Raw genomic sequence first — 5000 nt, 5'->3', positions numbered from 1 at the left:
TTCCAGCCCCTTTCATGAAGGACTACTTGTGCATATTGCAAGATGTCAGTTTCTAAGTGAATGAGCAAAAGAGCATACAGCACCTGGTATTCCCAGGCGGTCTCCCATCCAAGTACTAACCAGGCCCGACCCTGCTTAGCTTCCGAGATCAGACGAGATCGGGCGTTGCCAGGCTGGTATGGCCGTACTAAATAAGTTGACAACCATAGGCTACTTATCCATATACAGAATTAGCAATTGACAATGCAAGGTAGTCTCTCTCTCTCTCTCTCTCTCTCGTGTCAAAATGAAAACAGCTTCCAGCCCCTTTCATGAAGGACTACTTGTGCATATTGCAAGATGTCAGTTTCTAAGTGAATGAGCAAAAGAGCATACAGCACCTGGTATTCCCAGGCGGTCTCCCATCCAAGTACTAACCAGGCCCGACCCTGCTTAGCTTCCGAGATCAGACGAGATCGGGCGTTGCCAGGCTGGTATGGCCGTACGAAATAAGTTGACAACCATAGGCTACTTATCCATATACAGATTTAGCAATTGACAATGCAAGGTGGTCTCTCTCTCTCTCTCGTGTCAAAATGAAAACAGCTTCCAGCCCCTTTCATGAAGGACTACTTGTGCATATTGCAAGATTTCAGTTTCTAAGTGAATGAGCAAAAGAGCATACAGCACCTGGTATTCCCAGGCGGTCTCCCATCCAAGTACTAACCAGGCCCGACCCTGCTTAGCTTCCGAGATCAGACGAGATCGGGCGTTGCCAGGCTGGTATGGCCATACGAAATAAGTTGACAACCATAGGCTACTTATCCATATACAGATTTAGCAATTGACAATGCAAGGTGGTCTCTCTCTCTCTCTCTCTCTCGTGTCAAAATGAAAACAGCTTCCAGCCCCTTTCATGAAGGACTACTTGTGCATATTGCAAGATTTCAGTTTCTAAGTGAAAGAGCAAAAGAGCATACAGCACCTGGTATTCCCAGGCGGTCTCCCATCCAAGTACTAACCAGGCCCAACCCTGCTTAGCTTCCGAGATCAGACGAGATCAGGCGTTGCCAGGCTGGTATGGCCGTACAAAATAAGTTGACAACCATAGGCTACTTATCCATATACAGATTTAGCAATTGACAATGCAAGGTGGTCTCTCTCTCTCTCTCTCTCTCTCTCTCGTGTCAAAATGAAAACAGCTTCCAGCCCCTTTCATGAAGGACTACTTGTGCATATTGCAAGATTTCAGTTTCTAAGTGAATGAGCAAAAGAGCATACAGCACCTGGTATTCCCAGGCGGTCTCCCATCCAAGTACTAACCAGGCCCGACCATGCTTAGCTTCCGAGATCAGACGAGATCGGGCGTTGCCAGGCTGGTATAGCCGTACAAAATAAGTTGACAACCATAGGCTACTTATCCATATACAGATTTAGCAATTGACAATGCAAGGTGGTCTCTCTCTCTCTCTCTCTCTCTCGTGTCAAAATGAAAACAGCTTCCAGCCCCTTTCATGAAGGACTACTTGTGCATATTGCAAGATTTCAGTTTCTAAGTGAATGAGCAAAAGAGCATACAGCACCTGGTATTCCCAGGCGGTCTCCCATCCAAGTACTAACCAGGCCCGACCCTGCTTAGCTCCGAGATCAGACGAGATCGGGCGTTGCCAGGCTGGTATGGCCGTACGAAATAAGTTGACAACCATAGGCTACTTATCCATATACAGATTTAGCAATTGACAATGCAAGGTGGTCTCTCTCTCTCTCTCTCGTGTCAAAATGAAAACAGCTTCCAGCCCCTTTCATGAAGGACTACTTGTGCATATTGCAAGATTTCAGTTTCTAAGTGAATGAGCAAAAGAGCATACAGCACCTGGTATTCCCAGGCGGTCTCCCATCCAAGTACTAACCAGGCCCGACCCTGCTTAGCTTCCGAGATCAGACGAGATCGGGCGTTGCCAGGCTGGTATAGCCGTACAAAATAAGTTGACAACCATAGGCTACTTATCCATATACAGATTTAGCAATTGACAATGCAAGGTGGTCTCTCTCTCTCTCTCGTGTCAAAATGAAAACAGCTTCCAGCCCCTTTCATGAAGGACTACTTGTGCATATTGCAAGATTTCAGTTTCTAAGTGAATGAGCAAAAGAGCATACAGCACCTGGTATTCCCAGGCGGTCTCCCATCCAAGTACTAACCAGGCCCGACCCTGCTTAGCTCCGAGATCAGACGAGATCGGGCGTTGCCAGGCTGGTATGGCCGTACGAAATAAGTTGACAACCATAGGCTACTTATCCATATACAGATTTAGCAATTGACAATGCAAGGTGGTCTCTCTCTCTCTCTCTCGTGTCAAAATGAAAACAGCTTCCAGCCCCTTTCATGAAGGACTACTTGTGCATATTGCAAGATTTCAGTTTCTAAGTGAATGAGCAAAAGAGCATACAGCACCTGGTATTCCCAGGCGGTCTCCCATCCAAGTACTAACCAGGCCCGACCATGCTTAGCTTCCGAGATCAGACGAGATCGGGCGTTGCCAGGCTGGTATAGCCGTACAAAATAAGTTGACAACCATAGGCTACTTATCCATATACAGATTTAGCAATTGACAATGCAAGGTGGTCTCTCTCTCTCTCTCTCTCTCTCGTGTCAAAATGAAAACAGCTTCCAGCCCCTTTCATGAAGGACTACTTGTGCATATTGCAAGATTTCAGTTTCTAAGTGAATGAGCAAAAGAGCATACAGCACCTGGTATTCCCAGGCGGTCTCCCATCCAAGTACTAACCAGGCCCGACCCTGCTTAGCTTCCGAGATCAGACGAGATCGGGCGTTGCCAGGCTGGTATGGCCGTACGAAATAAGTTGACAACCATAGGCTACTTATCCATATACAGATTTAGCAATTGACAATGCAAGGTGGTCTCTCTCTCTCTCTCTCGTGTCAAAATGAAAACAGCTTCCAGCCCCTTTCATGAAGGACTACTTGTGCATATTGCAAGATTTCAGTTTCTAAGTGAATGAGCAAAAGAGCATACAGCACCTGGTATTCCCAGGCGGTCTCCCATCCAAGTACTAACCAGGCCCGACCATGCTTAGCTTCCGAGATCAGACGAGATCGGGCGTTGCCAGGCTGGTATAGCCGTACAAAATAAGTTGACAACCATAGGCTACTTATCCATATACAGATTTAGCAATTGACAATGCAAGGTGGTCTCTCTCTCTCTCTCTCTCTCTCTCTCGTGTCAAAATGAAAACAGCTTCCAGCCCCTTTCATGAAGGACTACTTGTGCATATTGCAAGATTTCAGTTTCTAAGTGAATGAGCAAAAGAGCATACAGCACCTGGTATTCCCAGGCGGTCTCCCATCCAAGTACTAACCAGGCCCGACCCTGCTTAGCTTCCGAGATCAGACGAGATCGGGCGTTGCCAGGCTGGTATGGCCGTACGAAATAAGTTGACAACCATAGGCTACTTATCCATATACAGATTTAGCAATTGACAATGCAAGGTGGTCTCTCTCTCTCTCGTGTCAAAATGAAAACAGCTTCCAGCCCCTTTCATGAAGGACTACTTGTGCATATTGCAAGATTTCAGTTTCTAAGTGAATGAGCAAAAGAGCATACAGCACCTGGTATTCCCAGGCGGTCTCCCATCCAAGTACTAACCAGGCCCGACCCTGCTTAGCTTCCGAGATCAGACGAGATCGGGCGTTGCCAGGCTGGTATGGCCGTACGAAATAAGTTGACAACCATAGGCTACTTATCCATATACAGATTTAGCAATTGACAATGCAAGGTAGTCTCTCTCTCTCGTGTCAAAATGAAAACAGCTTCCAGCCCCTTTCATGAAGGACTACTTGTGCATATTGCAAGATTTCAGTTTCTAAGTGAATGAGCAAAAGAGCATACAGCACCTGGTATTCCCAGGCGGTCTCCCATCCAAGTACTAACCAGGCCCGACCCTGCTTAGCTTCCGAGATCAGACGAGATCGGGCGTTGCCAGGCTGGTATGGCCGTACGAAATAAGTTGACAACCATAGGCTACTTATCCATATACAGATTTAGCAATTGACAATGCAAGGTGGTCTCTCTCTCTCTCGTGTCAAAATGAAAACAGCTTCCAGCCCCTTTCATGAAGGACTACTTGTGCATATTGCAAGATTTCAGTTTCTAAGTGAATGAGCAAAAGAGCATACAGCACCTGGTATTCCCAGGCGGTCTCCCATCCAAGTACTAACCAGCCCGACCCTGCTTAGCTTCCGAGATCAGACGAGATCGGACGTTGCCAGGCTGGTATGGCCGTACGAAATAAGTTGACAACCATAGGCTACTTATCCATATACAGATTTAGCAATTGACAATGCAAGGTAGTCTCTCTCTCTCTCTCTCTCGTGTCAAAATGAAAACAGCTTCCAGCCCCTTTCATGAAGGACTACTTGTGCATATTGCAAGATGTCAGTTTCTAAGTGAATGAGCAAAAGAGCATACAGCACCTGGTATTCCCAGGCGGTCTCCCATCCAATTACTAGCCAGGCCCGACCCTGCTTAGCTTCCGAGATCAGACGAGATCGGGCGTTGCCAGGCTGGTATGGCCGTACAAAATAAGTTGACAACCATAGGCTACTTATCCATATACAGATTTAGCAATTGACAATGCAAGGTGGTCTCTCTCTCTCTCTCTCTCGTGTCAAAATGAAAACAGCTTCCAGCCCCTTTCATGAAGGACTACTTGTGCATATTGCAAGATGTCAGTTTCTAAGTGAATGAGCAAAAGAGCATACAGCACCTGGTATTCCCAGGCGGTCTCCCATCCAAGTACTAACCAGGCCCGACCCTGCTTAGCTTCCGAGATCAGACGAGATCGGGCGTTGCCAGGCTGGTATGGCCGTACAAAATACGTTGACAACCATAGGCTACTTATCCATATACAGATTTAGCAATTGACAATGCAAGGTAGTCTCTCTCTCTCTCTCTCTCTCGTGTCAAAATGAAAACAGCTTCCAGCCCCTTTCATGAAGGACT

General features: G+C 46.8%; 10 non-coding genes and 7 pseudogenes across 10 annotated transcripts; all 17 read right to left on the bottom strand.

Annotated features, from left to right (window-relative positions):
• Window positions 1-71: 71 nt before the first annotated feature.
• LOC146231666 (5S ribosomal RNA) lies at window positions 72-190 on the bottom strand. The gene has a single exon (XR_014745960.1). It is a non-coding gene; the product is annotated as a 5S ribosomal RNA (ribosomal RNA).
• A 178-nt stretch (window positions 191-368) lies between these two features.
• Window positions 369-487, bottom strand: LOC146231665 (5S ribosomal RNA). The gene has a single exon (XR_014744237.1). It is a non-coding gene; the product is annotated as a 5S ribosomal RNA (ribosomal RNA).
• Window positions 488-657: 170 nt separating this feature from the next.
• On the bottom strand, window positions 658-776 carry LOC146231664 (5S ribosomal RNA). The gene has a single exon (XR_014745193.1). It is a non-coding gene; the product is annotated as a 5S ribosomal RNA (ribosomal RNA).
• A 176-nt stretch (window positions 777-952) lies between these two features.
• Window positions 953-1071, bottom strand: LOC146231663 (5S ribosomal RNA). The gene has a single exon (XR_014746005.1). It is a non-coding gene; the product is annotated as a 5S ribosomal RNA (ribosomal RNA).
• Window positions 1072-1253: 182 nt separating this feature from the next.
• LOC146231662 (5S ribosomal RNA) lies at window positions 1254-1372 on the bottom strand (annotated as a pseudogene).
• A 178-nt stretch (window positions 1373-1550) lies between these two features.
• Window positions 1551-1668, bottom strand: LOC146231661 (5S ribosomal RNA; annotated as a pseudogene).
• Window positions 1669-1840: 172 nt separating this feature from the next.
• On the bottom strand, window positions 1841-1959 carry LOC146231660 (5S ribosomal RNA). Its single transcript, XR_014745893.1, has one exon. It is a non-coding gene; the product is annotated as a 5S ribosomal RNA (ribosomal RNA).
• Window positions 1960-2129: 170 nt separating this feature from the next.
• Window positions 2130-2247, bottom strand: LOC146231659 (5S ribosomal RNA; annotated as a pseudogene).
• Window positions 2248-2419: 172 nt separating this feature from the next.
• Window positions 2420-2538, bottom strand: LOC146231658 (5S ribosomal RNA; annotated as a pseudogene).
• A 178-nt stretch (window positions 2539-2716) lies between these two features.
• Window positions 2717-2835, bottom strand: LOC146231657 (5S ribosomal RNA). Its single transcript, XR_014744236.1, has one exon. It is a non-coding gene; the product is annotated as a 5S ribosomal RNA (ribosomal RNA).
• A 172-nt stretch (window positions 2836-3007) lies between these two features.
• LOC146231656 (5S ribosomal RNA) lies at window positions 3008-3126 on the bottom strand (annotated as a pseudogene).
• Window positions 3127-3308: 182 nt separating this feature from the next.
• LOC146231655 (5S ribosomal RNA) lies at window positions 3309-3427 on the bottom strand. Its single transcript, XR_014744235.1, has one exon. It is a non-coding gene; the product is annotated as a 5S ribosomal RNA (ribosomal RNA).
• Window positions 3428-3595: 168 nt separating this feature from the next.
• Window positions 3596-3714, bottom strand: LOC146231654 (5S ribosomal RNA). Its single transcript, XR_014744233.1, has one exon. It is a non-coding gene; the product is annotated as a 5S ribosomal RNA (ribosomal RNA).
• A 166-nt stretch (window positions 3715-3880) lies between these two features.
• Window positions 3881-3999, bottom strand: LOC146231653 (5S ribosomal RNA). The gene has a single exon (XR_014744232.1). It is a non-coding gene; the product is annotated as a 5S ribosomal RNA (ribosomal RNA).
• A 168-nt stretch (window positions 4000-4167) lies between these two features.
• LOC146231652 (5S ribosomal RNA) lies at window positions 4168-4285 on the bottom strand (annotated as a pseudogene).
• A 174-nt stretch (window positions 4286-4459) lies between these two features.
• On the bottom strand, window positions 4460-4578 carry LOC146231651 (5S ribosomal RNA; annotated as a pseudogene).
• Window positions 4579-4752: 174 nt separating this feature from the next.
• Window positions 4753-4871, bottom strand: LOC146231650 (5S ribosomal RNA). The gene has a single exon (XR_014745410.1). It is a non-coding gene; the product is annotated as a 5S ribosomal RNA (ribosomal RNA).
• Window positions 4872-5000: the final 129 nt, after the last annotated feature.

This window comes from Hypomesus nipponensis, chromosome 24 (genome assembly GCF_054491055.1).
Source record: "Hypomesus nipponensis isolate SF chromosome 24, ASM5449105v1, whole genome shotgun sequence".
Taxonomy (NCBI): Eukaryota; Metazoa; Chordata; class Actinopteri; order Osmeriformes; family Osmeridae; genus Hypomesus; species Hypomesus nipponensis.
The sequence above is the reverse complement of the archived record's forward strand: the minus strand, read 5'-3'. Positions and strand labels throughout refer to the sequence as shown.